The following is a 25,331-nucleotide window of genomic DNA, read 5'->3' as shown; positions in this document are numbered from 1 at the left end:
GGATACTTGTTTTAGGCTTAAGTAGGACTGTGTTTGCACTGCTCGATCGTTTTTAATGATAGAGAGCGATTTGAGAAAGAATAGGTGAATTGAATATAATTGCAATGCTGAAGTAAAGATATTTAACGTAGTTGGATGAATATGTATAATTGACATGATTTGTCTTAAAAATTGACGTGACTAGTAATGCACTATTTATAATTGTTGATTCACAGTTACCCCTGAAGAAGGGCAAATGAATTGCCCGAAATGCATTGGGTTCTGAATAAAGAAAAAGCTGCTTCGAACTACTTTTTGCGTTTGGTTCAGTATTTACTAAAGAAGCCTGGATGGGCACAAGTTCATACTCTGAGTTACCAAGAAACGCAATATGCGGAATATGTGGACTACAGCTAAATCAAGAAGATAAAAGATGATAAACTTTTGGAGAAAGTATCGAATGGAATTAAGCATGGACTAATGGATGATTAACAGAAGGATCTAGTATCCTGAAATTGCAGTGCATCTGGGTGTGGAGTGTGGGTTCCGCACTCCCCACTTATTCATATATGTTTATAGTGCATGAGGGCATAGCACAGCCCAGTTCGCACGCATTTGACACAGTTTGATAAAAACGGACTCGAACTTAATATTTTGATAAATACAGGTGTGCATACCACCTCTTTTGATTGTCCATACGAACAATAGCCTGAAACGGGTGCACAGATTGAATCAGAATAGACTCATACGTGTATAAAGTTCTGGAGTAATAGCTACCAACTCTAGGTTATTATGTACAGCTCTAGCTGGCATTTTGTTGTCCTCTAATTTGTTATAACAATATTTACAAATACGTTGATCTCTACCCAAATCAAAGCAATCTTCTACCAACAAATAAGTTGCAAATTCCTTCCACTTATCATTGTTTTCTTTTTCACTTTTTAAATACAGATCAACATTCCTTGTCTGATTTTTATAGTGAGTTTGTCTACAACAAATACAAACTTAGGGGCCTATTAGGATGGCGTGCGGATTGCCCCCGCCAGGCTGGTAGGCACCGCCGGCCTGGCGGGGGCTATCCGCCCGCCATCCTCACTGAAATGACCCCCCGCTCATTAGGATGGCTGGGGGGTCCGCGTCGGATGGGAAGACCGTCCGCCGCTTTTCCGCCGGCGGAAAAAGTGAGTACAGATGGTGGCGGTGACACCGCCAACCATATTACGATGCCGTGGAAAGGCATAAGGTCTTTGCTTTGGGGGCCCGTTGCGGACCCCCAGGGTGAAGGGGGGTGCACATGGGGGATACCTATGGTAAACCCCTGCGTTTCAAAGTACAACATGACAGGCACCGCGCGGTGCCTGTCATGTTGTGCTTTGAAACGCACAACATGCATTTTTAGCATTGCGGCGGGCAGTGCTTTCAGCACCGCCCGCCACAATGTTAAAAATGCGGGCATCCTAATTCCACGCACGGGACCCCCACCCTTATGGAGAGCGGTCCCTTCCCACAACAGGATGGCGGCTTGGTCTTTCAGAACAAATTACCTTAAAATTTGTAATTTCTTCTTCAAACTTCTCAGTACTACTATGTACCACGTCTTATTCAACACCTACTTCTATCAATGTCTCACTTTGACTACACTCTTGTTCAGGATCAAAGTAACGAAACTCTATTTCATCCCAAACTTTTTTTTACATCCAATACTGACCCACGCAAAAGAGCACTGTTTAAGTCACTTAAAATTATTGCTGGACTTTTTGCATAATACAATCTTCTAACTAACTTCCGCATTTGAGAATGATGTACTGCTGACATTCTGAAATTATGAAAAACACTTTGACACACTTTTCTAGAAATACAAGCTAAAGAATGACCTTGTAACCCAGTATTTTTTTTCTCACTTTGCAAGGATCTAGTCCTTGCAGCATCTTAATCTTTTGTTTAACACTATATGCTCATAAGAAATTCCGTAAAATATCAATAGACTCCTATCGTATACTACAAATACTACTACAATCCCAAGTATACACTGGGGCTTTAGTACGTCTCCCTATTACTTCATCAGCTATCACTTCTTCTACATTTCTAGGAAGCATCTTTTCTTTTTCAATAGGACAACCGTTTTGTACTTCATAAGCACGACCACTGGTATCAACTGCATGCATCAAATGTATTGGTTTGAAAAGAACTCTCTTCATTAAATAAAGGCTCTGAACTTGAACTGTGCTTCTATTCACCCAAAACAAATCATAAAAATAAGTTTCGTTAATTAGTCTCTTCTTTTTACTTTTGTCCTTCATAAAATGTATTGGTTTATTTAATGATCAAATTCTGTTTAAAACTAAAATGAATAGTTTCCTTTTCAATTCAAAAGCCTTCTCGCCAATAGTTTCAATCTGTTTCCTCTTTTTATAAAATTCTGATTTTTTTTATATTTCTTCACATCTTTTAACAAATTAAGGACATCTCTATCGTAAGACATTCTCTTTCTAATTTCTTCATACTGATTCTTTCTCCTTTGATCATACATTGTTGTTTGAAACTTTGATTTCCCATTAATTTCTCCTATTTTCTTCTCATTCTTCTTTGTTGTTGAGATCATTTTTCTACTTTCTACATTGTACAAATTGTTTCTACTCTTTTTTTCTACATGTTGTAGTTCATCTAATTCTTGCTGTTGTGTTTTCTTCAAATAATAGTCCTTTTGTTGTTGTTTCCTCTTTTGTGTTATTCTAGTCATGGTAAGTTTTTTTTAATGCTGATGAAGAATATGTATAAAAAAAAATATATAATATTATTAAAATAACTATAAAATATACTATTGTATTACTAAACAAACACATTCTACATAAAAACCATTTAAACACTTTGTTTTGAAATCACAATCCATTTACTGCAGGACACAGGTACTAACTGTATAATTGTAGGAGTGAATGAGTAGTGTTTACGTGTTTAAAGGACTGCATCAACAGTGGATAGATGATTTTAATATTGGATGTATTAGTAGCTGGGTCATTGTATGAGTATATAGGTACTGACTGGATGATTAGAGTACTGCAAGTTGACAGCATGGTGAATTTATAAGTACATGGGTTTTGGCTCAGTGATTAGATAAGGACATGGTACTAGCTGGATGATTAGAGGAGTGCACAGAGAATGACAGTGTGATTCCTGGACTTCATGGGCACTACTGTGGTATATAAATAAATAATACCTGATCTAGGTTTGTCTGGACTTAGCAATAACAGATAGCTCAATAAAATAAGAGTCAAGATTCGAGGTAGTAGGAGTTTGCAGGTTTATTACAGCATAAAGGACAGGAACAGGACAACCTGCACAGGAATAGGATGGCAGCGCTGCCGGGGGCAGAATCGGGATCGGCGTAAGGGAATGGGTAACATTTAATAACAGTGCACGATCATATATACTAAAACAGTTGCATTACAATACATATGATAGGCGGAGCAGTGGGTGTGGTCAATAGCAGTCGCGAAAGATAAGGGTGAAAGTAGGTGTAACAGGGGCGTATACATAGACATGTGATGCAAACGTAACAGAATATGTCATAAATGGGGCGGAAACATGGAGGGGGCTACCTAAGGAGCCGGGACCTCTGACCTAATGGTGCGCGCAAACTGGCAATGACGTGTTACTAGGAGAAGCTGGGGGCTACGAACTCTGTGCTAGGAGCAGAGACTGAAGTCTGGAGAGTCAGGGCGACATGTACCTAAACAGTATCTAGTATCTGATGTTTTGAGAACATGTTGATATGAACTAAGAGTCAGGAGGGGAGAGGCTAACGGACTCTAAGACTGGAGCATGCATTATTCTACATGTAGTGCGTGATGAAGAATATTAAATGACCATTAATACAGTATTTCTCTAACGTGGAGACGTAAAGGCTAGACAATGACGGAAACTATTGATGCGATTCAGTAGCTTTAGGAATGCAGAGAAGGAGGACTGAACTGGTAACTGGAATCATAACATACTCTTGGCAGACTCAGAGGCAGAGCCAGGCTGAGCCGGGCACTGTGAGGCAGGAAGTAAGTGAAGGGTCGAGGATACAGGTGGGGGCTGTATCGCTCCTCAGCGAGGCTTCAGGAGACAGGAGACAGGAGCTGAATCTGGTGTCCAGGCCCTTTTGAGGCCTAGAAACGGGGACTTTACAATGGAATAACGTGCACACTGAGAAACGTGGCAACGTAGCTTTACATAGGCCTGATATTCGTAGTATTCACGAGAACTGGAAATTGGCATACTAGAGGTGGACACAACTGTAATTGCGTCATTAATCGAACATAGGGAATACATAGGCATATTAATCATGCACACATAACATATGATGGAGGACTCGTAGGGACACAGAACATGACAAAATTTACTTTTCCACATTCCCTCCTTGTCACTACGTTTCCATCAGGAAACATCAATATTCATGATACCATCTATCATTTCATACAGTATCATTTGCTCGTCTCGAATTTTCTGGGAACGGGTTTTAGAACGGGGCTTGGGACTAGGAATACAAGAGGTAGCACAAATGCCGCAAATCGCAGGGCCACATTGTATACAGAGGCAGCAGCTAAATATGATCGCTACTGCAATACCTAGAAAGGACAAGACTTTCCATCCCCAAGCGGAAATTATATTCCAGAACCAACCGGACCATGTCCAGGTGCCTGGATCTTGGTGTAACAGATGGGCAATTTTATGGAGTCTGGTTATAGCTGAATAAACAGACGGCGCGTTATTTGGAATGAAAATGCAGCAACTAGATCCGATGACTCTACAGGCCCCGCCCCTATCGGCCAATATGACGTCAAGGACGAGACGATTCTGTAAAACGACAAATCTCATAGCAGATTGCTCTTCGGTTAAGTTACCTAGAGCAGAGGCAGTCTCATTGACTACTGCTTCAAGGGTTCTGGTTAACCTACGGATTAGCTTACTATTCTGGATAGGTCCTATAAAGAAGAAGAAACCTCTATTGAAATCTGTATACTGTTCTAGAGCAGTTTCAGTATAATCGACAATGGGGGACTCGATCTCCCTTCTATGTCTAAGGTGTACTAGATGTGTGTTTCTATGATAATCAGATGGGGCTAGGAAAACTGGTGGCAGTAGGAAGGCAATGTAACAGGTTCCCTCCCAATCGAGGGGCAGACGAACATATGCGGTCTGACCACAAATAAAATAAGAATGACGTGAAGCTTTGAAAATAGATTTCCCACTGTCACTATATTTGACAATAGTAGTACAATCGCTATGTCCTACATGTACGGAACCATTATTTCTAACACATAATTCGCCTTTGACTGGTAGTACTGAAATAGCAGGTAAGTCTGGAGTGGAATCAGACTGAACATTCAGGACCATGAAATTCGAAGAATAATTACCTAAATTGTAAACTTCATTTTCTAGATCTAACCCTGTTCTGTGGGGAAGACCTTGCTTTTCTGGGAAACATGTACTGTTAAGAAAAGACATATCTGTTGAGGATGACGTTAACGTGGACCATGCTCCACACGAACCATTATGTGAAAATGGATAAGGAAAAAGTGGCAGAACTCCCTTCGGGGTCTGGAAAGGGGGGAGTTGACCACACACCCAACAATTAGTGGCATTGCTGGTCTGGTGTGAATAATGTAACATGCGGATGAAAGAATTATTACGCATAGCGAGGCGGTAAGAGAGTTCATGAGGAGGCAGATCACTAAACGTGTGCTCTACTGTAGCATTGGAAGACTTATTTACATGAGAAACTGGAAAATACAGGTAAAATGCATAACTGGTGCAGGAAATCATAATACTGAGAAATAATATGAAACATAGGAAAACGATACATCGGATTGAGTTTTGACTAACTCTCTCACTATGGGGGTCTATTTTATACATGTCAGAAACCGGTCTAACCGTTTCACCTAGGGGAGGACTTAGACAATCAAACTGGCTGACTTAGTTTACTAGACCTTAACTTGAGTTTATACTCCTGTTGCGGAGTTGTCTCTAACAGGGAGGGTGCAGTATCATTGTCTTTTGCGGGACAGTCCTTAAGAATAGTACTTTGGCAGTCCTTTGAATCCTGGGAAATGTTCTTTGAGACTGGCTTCAACCCATAAAATTTTTTAATATGCGAAAGATGCACCCAGCCTTTGCGTCCCTCCAACTTCACGGCTGTACGGGTGGCGAGGAGGACCTGTCGGGGCTCCTTCCAGCGAGGCTCCAGCGGACTTGAGCGATCGAAATTTCGCACTAGGACCATGGATCCTGGAACAATTTCATGCGGTGCCACCTCGGTATTGTCTGGAAATGCGGCGGCAACCTGTGAACGACAAGAGTTGAGGGCAGACATCAAGGAAGCTAGGTAATCTGTCAGCATATTACTTGAAACATCGGTAATACTTCGGGGTCTAGGAGTACCCCACATGTTAGGGGGGCGGCCGAATACGACCTCGTACGGGGACAGACCTGATCTGGAATGTGCGACCATGCGCATATAGAACAGAGCAACTGGCAGAGCTACTAGCCAGTCTACACCTTTCTCTTGACAAACTTTTGCAATACGGATTTTCAAAGTCTGATTATGTCTCTCTACTAGACCGGCTGCTTCTGGATGGCGTACACAATGGAACTTCCACTGGTACCCTAACAAAAGGGAAACGTGCTTCATGAGTTCAGATGAGAATGGCTGGCCGTTGTCAGAATATACGACTCTAGGGAGTCCATAACGGGGGAAGAACTCACGAACCAACTGCTTGGCAGTGGTCGCGGCTGTGTAATCTGGGACTGGATATGCCTCCGTCCACCTGGACAAAGCGCATACAACTACAAGGACATACTTGAAACCTCGACATCGCTCCATCTGAATGTAATCCATCTGGAGGACTTCAAAAGGGTGGTCAGGGGGCTGGAAACCACCTTGTTCCACCGGGACACTTTTACCTGGATTAAACTGGCAACATATCATACAGGTACGGACTTTCTGCTTGGCTGCAGCTCGTAAATGTTTGTTGAACCAAATATTCTGGATACTGTCTAACATAGCTTTTTCTCCTAAATGTGCTGGACTATGTGCGGTATTAATAATGACTTGAACCATGGAGTCGGGGAGAAACCATGTGGCTCTACCCTTTGTTAACCATCCTTGATCTGTCTGGACCCCTCCTTGTTCGGACCATTTCTTGATTTCATCGGGAGTAGCATGTAACTGGATATCTATGACATCTTGAGTAGGGTCCTTAACTGTCATACATGTAGTCGGATCTGGAGTGTGTGTCTGTGTCGGATTAACTGAAATGTCTGGAGTCTGAGCTGTAAGCTTGGCTGTGCGATCTGCTAGATCATTACCCTGGGAAATAATGTCAGTAACTTTCGTATGTGCTTTGCATTTCATGATAGCAATGGATGTCGGTAAGTGTATGGCATCTAACAGAGCCTGAATAAGGAGACCATGCTGAATCTTGGTTCCATGAGAAGTCATGAAACCTCTCTCTTGCCAGAGCACTCCAAAGTCGTGTACGACTCCAAATGCATAACGTGAATCTGTGTAAACATTAACTTTCAGGTTCTTGGCGTGAATGCAGGCTTGTGTCAGAGCAACTAGCTCCGCTGCTTGAGCAGACAGGGTGTCAATGCGGTGTGTTTCAATAACTTCAGTGTCAGTAGTCACTGCATACGCGGCGACTAGTTCTCCTGTACTTGTTCTCATACATGAACCATCCACATAAAGTGTCAGGTCTGGATCTGGTAATGGAATATCTGTCAGATCTTGTCTTGGCTTTGTCATGATGTTAACTATTTCCACACAGTCGTGTGTGGCAGAATTCGAAGTAACTGATGGTAACAGTGTAGCAGGATTTAAAACATTGCAGCGTCTGATTTCTATGTGTGGCTGGAACAGTGTCAATTCATAACCTGTTAAACGTGCAATTGTCAAGTGCTGAGTTTGTGTTCGGTTTAAAAGAACTTCCACGGAGTGTGGAACTTGTACTGTCAGGGAATGTCCTAAGACTATGGAATCACTTTGTCTGATAGCTAGTGCTGTGGCTGCAACTGACTTGAGGCACGCAGGCAGAGCCTGGGCTACAGGATCTAATGTGCTCGAAAAATAAGCACAGGGCTTGTATTGTCCTGCTTGATCTTGTGTGAGAACAGATAATGCTGTACCTTCACGTTCAGTGACGAAAAGTGTAAAAGGCTTACTGTAGTTCGGTGTTGCTAGAACTGGAGCTTGACATAGGGCTTTCTTTAACTCATTGAAACTAAGTGTATGTTCAGATGTCCAAGGGAGAACAGTCGATACGGCTGCCTCCTGTGTCGTTAACTGTATCAGTGGCTTGGCTAGAAATGCATACTGAGGAATCCATTGTCTGCAGTAAGAAGTGAGGCCAATAAAAGCACGTACCTCCTTCTGGGTCTTGGGCTGAGGAAGACTCGCTATTAACTGGATACGGTCTGGTGTCAACTGCCTACCCCTCTTGGACAGTAAGTGTCCTAAGTAGACCACTTGCTGGACACAGAATTGAAGCTTCGAAGGGGACACCTTGTGTCCCATCTCGGCTAGGAAATACAAGACTGTAAGGGATGCTCGCTCGCAAGCACGTTCAGAACGGGCTGTGATCAGGAGATCATCGACATACTGGAGCAGGGCAGTGTCAGTTGGCATGTGAATGTTGTCTAGTTGTCTCTTGAGTGCTTGACTATAAATACTAGGACTTTCTGTGAAACCTTGAGGAGCTCGTGTAAACATATAGCTCCTTCCATTTAAACAAAATCCGAAAAGAAACTGGCTGTCTGGATGAATGGGGACACTGAAAAACGCGTTCTTGAGGTCTATGACAGTAAAAAATGAGGCTTCGGAATCAATGGTTGTCAACAGGGAAGAGATATCTGGGACGACTGGGTACTGCGGAATAATACATTTATTAAGTTCTCGGAGATCAATCACTAATCGATATACTAGAGATGCATTCGGATCAGTACGTTTCATGACAGGAATGATCGGAGAATTGCATACATTGGAGTCAGTTTCTACAACTACTCCTTGAGCCATGAGCTCGTCAATAATTTTGGATAAGGCTGCTACAGCCTCAGGTGGCAATCTGTACTGTCTGATTCGTGGCAGGACTACACCTGGCTTGAGAGTCACACGATGGGGTGTGATTTGCATAAAGCCAACATCAGTTGGACCTTGCGCCCATAGATGCTGCGGAACATTAGACAATCTGGGATCAAAATCTCGTAATACATAGTGACCCTTGAAGTCACGTAGGAACAATCGTATTCCCTCTGGGGAACAGCATATAACTGCACCTAACTCTTTCAGTGTCTTAATACCTAATAGATTTTCTGGACATGACTTAGTAAGTAACAGATCAGTGGTGCGGGACAATGGACCTACTTCTAGAGTAACTGGCTTTGATATTTCATTTACGATAGGTTTTCCTGAAAATCCAAGGGAAACATTTCTTGAGCCTGAGAGCGGAGCCCCTGGAACTTCGGCGTGACTTATAGTGGTCCTACTTGCCCCTGTATCGATCAAAAACTTTCTGTCTTTCCCTAATACTTGACTGTGAACATAGGGACCTTCTTGATCTACAGGTATCTCGATGAGAGGCAAGCCTACCTTCCTCTCTAGGCTGTTTCATGAATACGGTTGATACTCTGGATACTCAGACTGTGCATACTGGTACATCTGCTGTGTAACATGCTGTGTTGCAGCGATAGGCTGCGGTGCTGTAACTGTCTGTGGTGCATTCTGTGACTGAGGAGTCTGTGTAACTTGTTCTTGTCTCGGCGGACGTGGTCTTTCTTTAGTCTTACCAGTAGCTATATTGTGTTTCAGAACTGCACACTCGTTTATAAAATGACCTGGCTGTTTACAATAATTGCAGTTTCCTTTAACGGGAGCTGCAGGATGACTGGCTTGATTTGTACCCCTCTTCTGACTGTCTTGAGGAACAGATTGTGCAACTAGTACTTTCATTTTCGTGTCTTTCATACGTTTTCTCTCGTAATCTTGTTCTTCTCTGATTCTATTCTGGTGATATTGAAGCATCTGTAACATCTGGGACGGGGTATTAGCTTGCCAGGTACTTTCGACTTTCAAAACTCGGTTTTTAATTTGTGGGCTTGAATTCTCGACTAATTTAGTAACAAAAAGATGAGGGTATGACTCACTACTTGTCTTGAGGCCACTGTTTATGGTAAAACATTTCTCAAATCTAGAATAATAATCACTAATATCTTCGTCTTGTTTCTGTTTACAGGCTGAGATTGCATCCCAGTCTTCTTTTCTAGTTGTCAATAACCTAGGCAAAACTTGTATTAACAATTCTGGTAATTCTTTACATTTATCTCCAAGACCGGTACCTGGTACTCGTGCCTTGTCTTCAGCTTCTAGAACTGCCCAATCGATCTTTTTCTCTCCCACCTCCCATTCTTTTTCCTTGAGTTTCTCATATACCCCTGCGGGCAACAGGACTTTTAACATTTTAATAATATCTGGATACGTGTATTCTCCCATACGGAGCATGTCTTTTAATTCTCGGTGGAACCCTGCTGGATCTTTATCATGACAGGGAATTAACTTTTTCATCTCTAAGAGTTCCATCTTTGTGATCAGGGTGTAAACAAACACTCGTTGCATTTCACCACCGTCTGTCTTAACTGGATGCACTTCTCGTAACGGATTCTGTCTGTCTATGTAAAAGGGTTTACTTTCTGGGGGTGAGACATGAACAAAATGCGGGTTCAAAAACATTCTGTATTTGTGGCGCTGTTCTAGAATGACACTAATCAAATCAGTACCTAAACCTTTCCATTTGTACTGGAGTAACTCGTTCAGGACATCGTGTAACGGACCTGGATCAGAATGTTGACCCTCATACAATGTAATGAGGTGCTGGATCATATACATACCCGCCAGTCGTTGCTCGGCTGGGGGCAATTTCAGAAACATTTGTGCCACTATTTCGTCTGGAAAAGTGGTAGAATCAGTAATCCATCGGACTGCTGATCGGACTAGTTCTTGTTCATGCATGGTACTTAACTCGCTATAACCGATTCGTGACTTCAGAATGTGATCGGTAGCTTGAAATACTTGTTCTAGAGAACCTTGTTCTGGTGCTGGATGATGAAAAACTGGCTTGTGTTCTAGACGTAAATGGCGATCTGGAAATCTAGATTTTCCTACATACGCTATTCTGTCGGGATTCTCGTCCTCTACCTCTTCAGTATCAGAGTTACTTTCTTTCTCGCTTACTTGTGCTGCTTTACGTTGTTCGTGTATCCTTATTATTTCTTTACGGATTTTCTTGTACATACTCTCTATACTACTGATGGTTCTGTGCTTACCCTCGGCTATATTATCACTCCACCTTGTCAGGACTTTCATTTCGGCTCCATCTTTGGTCGGATAATCTTGTTCCCTTATTAGACAATTAATCAGAAACTTTAATAGCATGAGCTGGACTTCAGCTTTTCTTTGGCACATGACATCACTAATACTTTCTGGATCATTCCCGGTACGGATGAAACGATATATTCTGTCTAGATCTTCTTTCATATCTGGTAGGGTGACTAGATACTCGGTCACTTTTCTTACGCGTAATGAATATAAAACCATACTATCCTCGCCTGGGACTGGATCATAGCCACATTCGGTAAGGGCTTTTCTTATTTCTGCAACAGACTGATACCTGGGCGTACGCTGTGACGCTTGTGCATGTAATTCGGCTAACGTTAAACGCTTGTGTGGCGGCGGGGTTCCTGGAGTACCTCCCCCTGCGGCCCCTAAACTAGAGTCGTCTACTGATGCTCTTCGTCCTGGCAGAGTGGGAAATGGAAATGCAGGCTGGACTTGTATGGCGGGCTGGACCGGGGGTACCGTAACAGGTACTCCGGTGTCTGGAGGAGCGGGAAGTGCCTGATTTACAGGGACTGGCGGAGCAGGAACAGGATTTGCATATTCTGGGACTGTGTCGTCCAAATAGGACGAAATGAAAATATCAGCTGCGGTCGGTTTGTGACGTAGCTTGGTCGGAACTAGTGGTGGCGGAAAATTACTGAATGCCTCTGGGGTCGCTTTTGGCAAGCCCTCGGCAAGAAGAGGATACATACCCTTAATAAGGGCATGCCTCTGTCTGTCTGACTGTTCGGTTTTAACTCGTTCACCAATCTCGATTAGTTCCCTTTCCTGGGCTCGTTCCAAGGATTCTCTACTTAATTCTGACTTTCTGATTTCTTTTTCGGTTCTTTTATGAGATTCTTTGCGCCATAACTCAATGGCATCTTTCTGTGACTGTCTGGCTTTCTTTTTCCATAATGCTTCTTCTACTCTCATGATGCACTCGGCATCCCATGTACCCGATACGGGCCATCTATACTTTTCTTCTAACTGTTTGGTATACTCTACCCATAAATCTAGATATAATATGGCACTTATGCCATGCTTCTGATACATAAAATGACCTGGACTGTCCCTAGGAGGGACAGGAACTGCTGCTTCTAGCAGACCTTTTCTGGTTTTTAACTGACGCAGTTTTGAAAAGAGCGGCATGACTGATCTATAATCTGGACATAATACAATACACAATGAACACGAGAATCACTTCGCACTCATACCACGACATTAAAATACATGAAGAACATTATGAATAACAGTTCGAACAGAATACTACCTGGAATACGGAAAACAGAATACATGACTTTTCTCGAGAACAGAACTGACTAGAACAGAAACTAGATGCACTGCTGAAACAGTACGAAACTTACCGGTCTCATGCAGAGACACGTCAGGACCCGCATCCACCGAAGTGGACACTTCGTTTGTGGGTCTGTGTACCACCAACCCACGGACCAGAGTCAATTAGATTGACCCTGTCTAGATACTACCCCAGCAACGGTACTCACCGGGCAGCAAGAACGGAAGGCCTCGGACTGGACTGGACTGCTTCGACGCCGGACGGACGAACTTCGGACTTCTGTTACGGGTGGGCCTCCGGATACCTCGGACCTTGGACTCTCGGCTTGGGCTCTGGTCGGGACTCGCCGCATTCCTCCACCGCCTCGTCTGGATGCTGGACCGCCACCTCCGTCTCCTCCGTGAGCCTGAGGGATACTTGAAGCAGAAATATCTGCACGTGCACGGTATGGTTCCGTCACGGCGGCAGAGGGTCAGGGGGCCGGCGTGGCTTCACCGGCGCGTGGGGAAAGGGCAAGTCCCTGTTCGGGCGCCATTATGTGGTATATAAATAAATAATACCTGATCTAGGTTTGTCTGGACTTAGCAATAACAGATAGCTCAATAAAATAAGAGTCAAGATTCGAGGTAGTAGGAGTTTGCAGGTTTATTACAGCATAAAGGACAGGAACAGGACAACCTGCACAGGAATAGGATGGCAGCGCTGCCGGGGGCAGAATCGGGATCGGCGTAAGGGAATGGGTAACATTTAATAACAGTGCACGATCATATATACTAAAACAGTTGCATTACAATACATATGATAGGCGGAGCAGTGGGTGTGGTCAATAGCAGTCGCGAAAGATAAGGGTGAAAGTAGGTGTAACAGGGGCGTATACATAGACATGTGATGCAAACGTAACAGAATATGTCATAAATGGGGCGGAAACATGGAGGGGGCTACCTAAGGAGCCGGGACCTCTGACCTAATGGTGCGCGCAAACTGGCAATGACGTGTTACTAGGAGAAGCTGGGGGCTACGAACTCTGTGCTAGGAGCAGAGACTGAAGTCTGGAGAGTCAGGGCGACATGTACCTAAACAGTATCTAGTATCTGATGTTTTGAGAACATGTTGATATGAACTAAGAGTCAGGAGGGGAGAGGCTAACGGACTCTAAGACTGGAGCATGCATTATTCTACATGTAGTGCGTGATGAAGAATATTAAATGACCATTAATACAGTATTTCTCTAACGTGGAGACGTAAAGGCTAGACAATGACGGAAACTATTGATGCGATTCAGTAGCTTTAGGAATGCAGAGAAGGAGGACTGAACTGATAACTGGAATCATAACATACTCTTGGCAGACTCAGAGGCAGAGCCAGGCTGAGCCGGGCACTGTGAGGCAGGAAGTAAGTGAAGGGTCGAGGATACAGGTGGGGGCTGTATCGCTCCTCAGCGAGGCTTCAGGAGACAGGAGACAGGAGCTGAATCTGGTGTCCAGGCCCTTTTGAGGCCTAGAAACGGGGACTTTACAATGGAATAACGTGCACACTGAGAAACGTGGCAACGTAGCTTTACATAGGCCTGATATTCGTAGTATTCACGAGAACTGGAAATTGGCATACTAGAGGTGGACACAACTGTAATTGCGTCATTAATCGAACATAGGGAATACATAGGCATATTAATCATGCACACATAACATATGATGGAGGACTCGTAGGGACACAGAACATGACAAAATTTACTTTTCCACACTACCTGGGTAATTGGAGGAGTGAATCAGTACCGTATAGGTGGTCAGAGGACTGCATGGATACTGCACATTTCATTGCAGCACAGCATGTCTTAATGCCTCAGTCATTATACAAATACTTGGTTAGTGACTGGATAGTTAGAGTGCTGCTAGTTGACAGCATGGTGAATTTATAAGTGCTTGAGTTTTGGCACAGTGCTTAGATAAGGACATGGTACTAACAGGATGATTGGAGGAGTGCACACAGAGAGACAATGTGATTCCTGAACTTCATGGGTACTACCTGGGCAATTGGAGGAGTGAATCAGTACTGTGTAGGTGGTTAGGGGACTGCATGCATAGTGCACATTCCATTGTAGCACTGCATGTCTCAATGCCTCAGTCATTATACAACTACATGGATAGTGACTGGATACTTAGAGTGCTGCAAGTTGACAGCCTGGTGAATTTATAAGTGCTTGGGTTTTGTCGCAGTGATTAGATAAGCACATGGTACTAGCTGGATGAGTGCACAGAGAGTGACAGTGTGATTGCTGGACTGCATGGGTACTACCTGGGTAATTGGAGGATTGAATCAGAACTGTGTAGGTGGTTAGGGGACTGCATGGATAGTGCATATTCCATTGTAGCACTGCATGTCTTAATGCTTCAGTCATTATACAAGTACATGGATAGTGACTGGATACTTAGAGTGCTGCAAGTTGACAGCCTGGTGAATTTATAAGTGTTTGGGTTTTGTCGCAGTGATTAGATAAGCACATGGTACTAGCTGGATGAGTGCACAGAGAGTGACAGTGTGATTGCTGGACTGCATGGGTACTACCTGGGTAATTGGAGGATTGAATCAGAACTGTGTAGGTGGTTAGGGGACTGCATGGATAGTGCATATTCCATCTTAGCACTGCATGTCTTAATGCCTCAGTCATTATACAAGTCCATGGATAGTGACTGGATACTAAGAGTGCTGCAAGTTGACAGCATGGTGAATTTATAAGTGCTTGAGTTTTGGCACAGTGCTTAGATAAGGACATGGTACTAACAGGATGATTGGAGGAGTGCACACAGAGAGACAATGTGATTCCTGAACTTCATGGGTACTACCTGGGTAATTGGAGGAGTGAATCAGTACTGTGTAGGTGGTTACGGGACTGCATGGATAGTGCACAGTTCATGGTAGCACTGCATGTCTCAATGCCTCAGTCATTATACAAGTACATGGATAGTGACTGGATACTTAGAGTGGTGCAAGTGGACAGCCTGGTGAATTTATAAGTGCTTGGGTTTTGGCGCAGTGATTAGATAAGGACATGGTACTGGCTGGATGATTGGAGCAGTGCACAGAGAGTGACAGAGTGATTCCTGGACTTCATGGGTTCTACCGGCGTAATTGGAGGAGTGAATCAGTACTGTGTAGGTGGTTAGGGGACTGCATGGATGATGCACATTTCATTGTATGGCAGCATGTCCTAATGCCTCAGTCATTATAGAAGTACATGGATAGTTGACAGCATGGTGAATTTGTAAGTGCTTGGGTTTTGGCGCAGTGATTAGATAAGCACATGGTACTAGCTGGATCATTGGATTAGTGCCAGAGAGTGGCAGTGTGATTGCTGGACTGCATGGGTACTACCTGTGTAATTGGAGTAGTGAATCAGTACTGTGTAGATGGTTAGGGGACTGCATGGATAGTGCACATTTCATTGAAGCACTGCATGCCCTAATGCCTCAGTCATTATACAAGTCCATGGATAGTGATTGGATACTTAGAGTGCTGAAAGTTGACTGTGTGGTGAATTTATAAGTGCTTGGGTTTTAGCGCAGTGATTAGATAAGGACACGTTACTGGCTTGATGATTGGAAGAGTGCACAGAGAGTGAAAGTGTGATTCCTGGTCTTCATGGGTACTACCTGGGTAATTTATTTGAGGAGTGAATCAGTACTGTGTAGCTGGTTAGGAGACTGCATGGATAGTGCACGCTTCATTGCAGCACTGCATGCCTTAATGCCTCAGTCATTATACAAGTCCATGGATAGTGACTGGATACTTAGAGTGCTGCAAGTTGACAGCATGGTGAATTTATAAATGCTTGAGAATTGGTGCAGTGATTAGATAAAGATGTGGTACTGGCTAGATGATTTGAGCAGTGCACAGAGAGTAACAGTGTGATTCCTGGACTTCATGTGTACTACCTGGGTAATTGGAGGAGTTAATCAGTACTGCGTAGGTTGTTAGGGTACTGCATGAATAATGCACATTTCAACGTATCACTGCATGTCTTAATGCCTCAGTCATTATACAAGTACATGGATAGTTGACAGCATGGTGAATTGGTAAGTGATTGGGTTTTGGCGCAGTGATTAGATAAGGACATGGTACTGGCTGGATGATCGGAGGAGTGCACAGAGAGTGACAGTGTGATTCCTGGACTTCATGGGTACTATCTGGGTAATTTATGTGAGGAGTGAATCGGTACTGTGTAAGTGGTTAGGGTACTGCATGGATAGTGCACAGTTCATTGTAGCACTGCATGTCTTAATGCCTCAGTCATTATACAAGTACATGGATAGTGACTGGATACTTAGAGTGGTGCAAGTTGACAACATGGTGAATTTATAAGTGCTTGGGAATTGGCACAGTGATTAGAAAAGGACATGGAACTGGCTGGGTGATTGCAGGAGTGCACAGAGAGTGACCGTGTGATTCCTAGACTTTATGGGTACTACCTGGGTAATTGGAGGAGTGAATCAGTACTTTATAGGTGGTTAGGGGACTGCATGGATACTGCACATTTCATTGTAGCACTGCATGTCTCAATGCCTCAGTCATTATGCAAGTACATGGATAGTGACTGGATACTTAGAGTGCTGCAAGTTGACAGCCTGGTGAATTTATAAGTGCTTGGGTTTTGGCGCAGTGATTGGATAAGCACATGGTACTAGCTGGATCATTGGATGACTGCACAGAGAGTGACAGTGTGATTGCTGGACTGCATGGGTACTACCTGGGTAATTGGAGGATTGAATCAGTACTGTGTAAGTGGTTAGGGGACTTCATGGATAGTGCACATTCCATTGTAGCACTGCATGTCTTAATGCCTCAGTCATTATACAAGTCCATGGATAGTGACTGGATACTAAGAGTGCTGCAAGTTGACAACATGGTGAATTTATAAGTGCTTGGGTTTTGGTGCAGTGATTAGATAAGGACATGTTACTGGCTGGATGATTGGAGGAGTGCACAGAGAGTGACAGTGTGATTCCTGGACTTCATGGGTACTACCTGGGTAACTGGAGGAGTGAATCAGTCATGTATAGGTGGTTAGGGGACTGCATGGATAGTACACCTTTCATTGAAGCTCTGCATGTCTTAATGCCTCAGTCACTATACAAGTACATGTATAGTGACTGGATACTTAGAGTGCTGCAAGTTGACTGTATGGTGAATTTATAAGTGCTTGGGTTTTGGCCCAGTGATTAGATAAGGACGCGTTACTGGCTGGATGATTGGAAGAGTGCACAGAGAGTGAAAGTGTGATTCCTGGACTTCATGGGTACTAACTGGGTAATTTATTTGAGGAGTGAATCAGTACTGTGTAGGTGGTTCGGGGACTGCATGGATAGTGCACAGTTCATTGTAGCACTGCATGTGTTAATGCCTCAGTCATTATACAAGTACATGGATAGTGACTGGATACTTAGAGTGGTGCAAGTTGACAGCATGGTGAATTTATAAGTGCTTGAGTTTTGGTGCAGTGCTTAGATAAGGACATGGTACTAACAGGATGATTGGAGGCGTGCACACCGAGAGACAATGTGATTCCTGAACTTCATGGGTACTACCTGGGTAATTGGAGGAGTGAATCAGTACTGTGTAGGTGGTTAGGGGACGGCATGGATAGTGCACATTTCATTATCACACTGCATGTCTAAATGAATCAGCCATTATACAAGTACATGGATAGTGACTGGATACTTAGAGTGCTGCAAGTTGACAACATGGTGAATTTATAAGTGCTTGGGAATTGGCACAGTGATTAGAAAAGGACATGGTACTGGCTGGGCAATTGTAGGAGTGCACAGAGAGTGACAGTGTGATTCCTAGACTTTATGGGTAATTGGAAGAATGAATCAGTACTCTATAGGTGGTTAGAGGACTGCATGGATACTGCACATTTCATTGTAGCAATGCATTTCTTAATGCATCAGTCATTATACAAGTACATGGATAGTGACTGGATACCTAGAGTGCTGCAAGTTAACAGGATGGTGAATTTAGAAGTGCTTGGGTTTTTGGCGCAGTGATTAGATAAGGACATGGTACTAGCTGGATGATTGAAGAAGTGCACAGAGAGTGACAGTGTGATTCCTAGACTTCATGGGTACTACCTGTGTAATTGGAGTAGTGAATCAGTACTGTGTAGGTGGTTAGGGGACTGCATGGATAGTGCACATTTCATTGTAGTACTGCATGTCTTAACGCCTCAGTCATTATACAAGTACATGTATAGTGACTGGATACTTAGAGTGCTGCAAGTTGACTGTGTGGTGAATTTATAAGTGCTTGGGTTTTGGCGCAGTGATTAGATAAGGACATGGTACTGGCTGGATGATTGGGAGAGTGCACAGAGAGTGAAAGTGTGATTCCTGGACTTCATGGGTACTAACTGGGTAATTTATTTGAGGAGTGAATCAGTACTGTGTAGCTGGTTAGGGGACTGCATGGATAGTGCTCGCTTCATTGTAGCACTGCATGTCTTAATGCCTCAGTCATTATTCAAGTACATGGATAATGACTGGATACTTAGAGTGCTGCAAGTTGACCACATGGTGAATTTAGAAGTGCTTGGGAATTGGCGCAGTGATTAGATAAGGACATGGTACTAGCTGGATGATTGAAGAAGTGCACAGAGAGTGACAGTGTGATTCCTAGACTTCATGGGTACTACCTGTGTAATTGGAGTAGTGAATCAGTACTGTGTAGGTGGTTAGGGGACTGCATGGATAGTGCACATTTCATTGTAGTACTGCATGTCTTAACGCCTCAGTCATTATACAAGTACATGTATAGTGACTGGATACTTAGAGTGCTGCAAGTTGACTGTGTGGTGAATTTATAAGTGCTTGGGTTTTGGCGCAGTGATTAGATAAGGACATGGTACTGGCTGGATGATTGGGAGAGTGCACAGAGAGTGAAAGTGTGATTCCTGGACTTCATGGGTACTAACTGGGTAATTTATTTGAGGAGTGAATCAGTACTGTGTAGCTGGTTAGGGGACTGCATGGATAGTGCTCGCTTCATTGTAGCACTGCATGTCTTAATGCCTCAGTCATTATTCAAGTACATGGATAATGACTGGATACTTAGAGTGCTGCAAGTTGACCACATGGTGAATTTAGAAGTGCTTGGGAATTGGCACAGTGATTAGAAAAGGACATGGAACTGGCTGGATGATTGAAGGAGTGCACAGAGAGTGACAGTGTGATTCCTGGACTTCATGGGTACTACCTGGGTAATTGGAGGAGTGAATCAGTACTGTGTAGGTGGTTAGGGGACGGCATGGATAGTGCACATGTTATTGTAGCACTGCATGTCTTAATGCCTCAGTCATTATACAAGTACATGGATAGTTGACAGCTTGTTGAATTTATAAGGGCTTGGGTTGTGGTGCATTGATTAGATAAGGACATGGTACTAGCAGGATGATAAGAGGAGTGCACAGAGAGTGGCAGTATGATTTCTGGATGTCATGGGCACCACCTGGGTAATTGGAGGAGTGAATCAGTACTGTGTAGGTGGTTAGGGGACGGCATGGATAGTGCACATGTTATTGTAGCACTGCATGTCTTAATGCCTCAGTCATTATACAAGTACATGGATAGTTGACAGCTTGTTGAATTTATAAGGGCTTGGGTTGTGGTGCATTGATTAGATAAGGACATGGTACTAGCAGGATGATAAGAGGAGTGCACAGAGAGTGGCAGTATGATTTCTGGATGTCATGGGCACCACCTGGGTAATTGGAGGAGTGAATCAGTACTGTGTAGGTGGTATGGGGACTGCATGGATAGTGTATTTTGGAAAACAGGGGACCCCTACAGATACTTAATTTGCTATACGTAGGGAAATAGTGTCATTTAGAAAAGTGAAAACTATAGGAAAACATTAAATAAATTGCTGCCAAAACTCTCCCTTGTTATTACACCAAAAGATTGCGACTACATACTACATATATAAGATTAGAATCAAAGTTTTTGTTTTATATGAAAAGCATTTTTATTTTTTCCTGATATTTTGTTTCAAATTACTTTTATCAACGTTTTTAATTTTTTTAAAAAAGGTATTTAATTCCTCATCCAGGTATTGATAATTCAAAAATCATATATAGAAAAACACATATATATATATACACACAATACATGAACTAGACAAATCACAATAGAACCGGTCAGTGTTCTTTTTAAAGTAGGCAAAGCGGTGGTTTTTGACTACGCGCGTTTCAGCATTCTGCCTTCATCAGGTGACTGTCTTTCGCACATACATGAGACACAATATACACTAAAGAGAAAATTAAAAAAAGAATATATAAGTATGTATATTACATATATACAGTGGTTGCATTAAATTACATCTACATTATTAAATTACAAAAGACATTTACACTAATCCTGGGAGAGACTAGGTCAATATTTACATAGAAAATATACATAGCACATCAGGTTATTTACATACGCAGCTCATGTGTCCTATTCAATCTGATAACCTAAATCGGACACTATAGTTACATTCTTGCTCAGTGACTGATCATATTGGAATACATTGCTACGGTCATAATGTGTTCATCAGTCCATACAAAGTACGAGACTGTTATATATCTACACTAGAACCAAAGTATACATGTGGTCAACAGATCTCTCCTAGTACTTTTGAGGCCATATATCATGTATAGGTTCAAAAAAGAATTTAACTAAAAAGGTGATCTTATATTAAACGCAAAAGGAAAGGTAGCAGATGAAAACTAGAATAGATAAGGAGTGATCGAAGAAGGAGGCTTACTATAAAGATAATCCATCATTCTGTCATTATCAACGGACATATTTTTACTATCAGCAGGTGTTCTAGCTAAGATGCACTCTGATGGTTTAGTGTTCCATTTCAACTATCATAGATTATATCGTTCTTTTATATGAAGAAAATAGCTGTACTTACAGCACACATATATTAGGCAATAAGAACAGAAATTCCTGTACAGCTGGGCTAAAAGTGGTTTTAAAGTCTCAGCAAACCTTCTAGTTTATTCGATGCTGTAATGGTGAAGGACCTTCAGAGGATACACAAAAACAAGACTGCTAATAGCATTTAAACAGCTTATCTCTACGATTCTGGCTCAGTTTTAGTTTGTTTTTCTTTTAGTTTTAGAGTATACATTTTTTATGTATTATGTCGTTCTGGATTTTATTTTAATAAAATGCTCTCGCTGGTCACTTCAAAAACAGGAATCTAATTTTAGAATTTAAGCATGCTTATTTAGTTCTACATTCCTTAGTACCTGTATATGATCCTCGCAATATTCGTTAACTGATGTATCATAGCATTCTCGTGAGTTTTCAAGATCTGCAATTCAGGGGCAACGGCTGCCTATGTACATATTAAATTCCGAGATAAATTGCCTTTTCAATAACCATAATTGGCTCAATTCATACATATTGTCCATAATTATAGCAGGTACCTTTAATTGGTGTCTATCACGGCTAGGGCTCAATGCTGCAGAATCTTCTTAACAATAACGCTAGGAAGTAGCTTTTGGTTCTATGAATAAAGAACAGTATTTCAAATTTGCGTTTGGGTAACAAAAAGCGGAAGCTGTATAGCTGTACATAACGCGTGATTCTAAGCGGTATCGGCGGCTTACCTTCGTGGGTAAAAAGTATATGAATGATTCCTCTATGGGGATGAATGTAGTTCAATACTGCAGAGTCGTATATATAACAACGGCGCTGGAAAGTAGCTTGTTGTTCTATAAATAAATAGAGGACAGCATTTCCGATTTACGTTTTGTTAACAAAAAGCAGGAGCTGTTTTGCTATGTCTGACGAGCGATTCTACATGGTATCGGCGGCTTACCTTCGTGTTTAAAAGATGAGTCCTCTATAGGGGTTCTATTTCATGGGCCGTGCCGAAAAACTCTATCCGGGTACGAAAACGAAAAGGCGAAGACCCTCGCGTTTATATAGCATGATTTTCCTGCGTTCGAATGGTCCATTGTTTACACCTGTGCACAAGTTGGGGCATGTATGCTGATGTAATACAATGTGCGTCAGAAGGTGTAATAAAGCTAAAAAACAGACTAAAATAAGGAAAAGGGAATCAGAACTAGGATATATCTATATATAAATGGCTATTATGGTGAAAATAATGCAATAATGTATGTGATTCATGCAGGACATAACTCTTTGATTTTAAAATAAGAACATATTTCATCCTAGATGATGAGTGGTAAGGTCACCGATTATTTTAAGCACATAGTTTTAACTTATGCCTTCTTTTACTGATAGGATATATGATCTATAATGTAGATGGTTTTTATACATGGCAAGAATAGTAAATCCAATGTGTAAAGAGTGCAAATATTAACTTATTCTACGCCATATCAAATATGTTGAAAAAATATGTCATATGTTCCAAGCTAGTACAGTTGGAGGTCTATATAATTGCCTGCTCCCATGGAATGGATAGATTGAGTCCTCTATTCGTAGTGTCAAGGGTAAAAATCCAAAAAACTTCACGTTTTTTACGGATCTTATCACTGCAAGAACCTTCTCTTGGCTCTATTCTCTCTATGATGAGCCAACGAATATCCTCAGGTTTATGATTATTTTCTACATAGTGAGATACCAAGGGAGCGTTAATTTTCAGTGTCCGGATTGCCGACTTGTGTTCTGTTACTCTCGTGTATAGGGATCTTGAGGATTCACCTACATACCCTTGGTTGCAAGGGCATAATAACAGATACACAATATTTTTTGTTTTACAATTTGTCATGCCTTTAGTTTGTGTCCTCATTCCATTGTGTATCAGTTCTTTTGTCTCAATAGCCTGTGGCACACTTTACAGGTACCGCACTTGTAGTTTCCAATTACGGGATTATGGTCCATTATGCTTCTTTGCGTGCATTCTTTGCGAGCAGGCATGCGCGATCTTACCACTAGGTCTTTGATGTTCTTATTCTTTCTGTACGCAAATAGCGGTTTGGGTAATTTTTCCTCCCCACATTTATCTATATTTAAGATGTGCCAGTTTGAGTACAGTATTTGTCGCACTTGATTATTCAAGAGGGAATGTCTGGATACAAACACCAGATTTGTTTCCTGATTGGCTTTTGTGCCCTCTAAGAGGTGTTGGCGGTCATAGTACCTAGCCCTTTTAAAGGACTCTCGTACTAGCCTGTGTGGATAACCACGCTCCTCAAACTTATTTTGCATTACCTTTTGCTCGTTCATCATAATCTCTTAGTTTAGTGCAATTTCTCCTTAATCGGAGGAATTGACTCAAGGGGATGCTGTTTTTCTGTGCTGCCGGATGAAAACTATCATAATGAAGGATGGTGTTACGTGCCGTAGGTTTGACAAAAAGATCCATGAATAGTTGGCCCTGATCATGTTTTACAATGATGTCCAAGAATTCCATTTCTGTATTACTCATATGGGCAGTGAATTTCAAATTTGTATCACAAGCATTTAGCCACAATATGAATACTTTGAGAGTGTCTTCATTGTCATTCCATATAAAAATAACGTCATCGATGTATCGTGACCAATAAAAGATAGATTCGAAAAATGGGGCCACCTCATTGGAAATGTTACATTTTTCAAAAAAGGCCACATAAATATTCGCAATAGTGGGGGCTCAAGACGCCCCCATACTCACACCTTTTATCTGCCTATAGAGGGTACCTCGAAATTCGAATACATTTTCCTCCAAAACAATTCTTAGGCAGTCCAGAATGAACTCGATGTTGCACTCTATGTCATATAGTTCAATGAACCATCTTGTAGCATCAATGGCACCAATACATGGGATGTTTGAATAAAGACTTTCGTCATCCAATGTCACAATCCATTTTCTTTGAGCATTGAATGCTGTCCCTTCTAATTGGTTAATTATGTGCCTGGTGTCTTGCACATATCCCGGTATTGCTGAGATATAGGGACGCAGTATAGCATCTAGATATTTGGATATTGGTTCTGTTATGCTACCAATAGTTGTCACAATGGGACGAAACGGTGGATCTAACTCATCCTTATGAACTTTAGGGGTTCCATACATGCTGGCCATTCTCGGGTTATCTATGTTCAGGTATTTCGAACTCTTTAGTGCACATATCTCCATTCTGCAAAGCTTTAGTAGTCAATTTCAAAAATTTGGTTTTTGTTTTACTGGTAGGGTCTTTAATGATTCTGGTATAGAAAGTATTATCACTAAGCATTTCTTCCATTTTCTCAAAGTATTTTGCAGTGTCTAGAATCGCTATCCCTCCCCCCTTGTCACAACTATTTATGATTACATCTTTTGAGTCCTTGAGTTGTACTAATGCTTTGTGTTCTTCCATACTGATATTGTATGGGGTGTTCGGTATGTATTTAGTGGCAGTACGCAATTTGTTGATTACTACTCGCTCAAATATGCGTATTTCCGGAGCCACTTGTTCCAAAGTTGGTGTAAATACCGATTTAGGGGTTAGGCCAGACTTATTCTCTTCCGAAGCGTTGTACTCATTGTTGGAGAAAAAACTCTTTAAGCGAATTTTGCGAAAGAATGTCATCATATCATTGTATAGTTCAAATTTGTTTAGCCCAGAATGGAGCACAAAGGAAAGTCCCTTAGAGAGGATCGAACAGATTGGTGTAT

General features: G+C 42.1%; 1 long non-coding RNA gene across 2 annotated transcripts; it reads right to left on the bottom strand.

The window, feature by feature from the left end:
- Positions 1 to 20,713: 20,713 nt before the first annotated feature.
- On the bottom strand, positions 20,714 to 22,683 carry LOC144771216 (uncharacterized). Of its 2 annotated transcripts, XR_013599175.1 has the most exons (6): positions 22,548 to 22,683; positions 22,336 to 22,440; positions 22,153 to 22,232; positions 21,973 to 22,061; positions 21,633 to 21,744; positions 20,714 to 20,981 (listed from the first exon to the last, which is right to left on the bottom strand). It is a non-coding gene; the product is annotated as an uncharacterized LOC144771216 (long non-coding RNA). The 2 variants fall into 2 exon arrangements; XR_013599181.1 differs by lacking the exon at positions 21,973 to 22,061.
- Between the last annotated feature and the right edge of the window lie 2,648 nt (positions 22,684 to 25,331).

Source organism: Lissotriton helveticus, chromosome 1_1 (assembly GCF_964261635.1).
Source record: "Lissotriton helveticus chromosome 1_1, aLisHel1.1, whole genome shotgun sequence".
NCBI classification, from domain to species: domain Eukaryota; kingdom Metazoa; phylum Chordata; class Amphibia; order Caudata; family Salamandridae; genus Lissotriton; species Lissotriton helveticus.
This window is presented reverse-complemented; position numbering and strand designations above follow the sequence as displayed.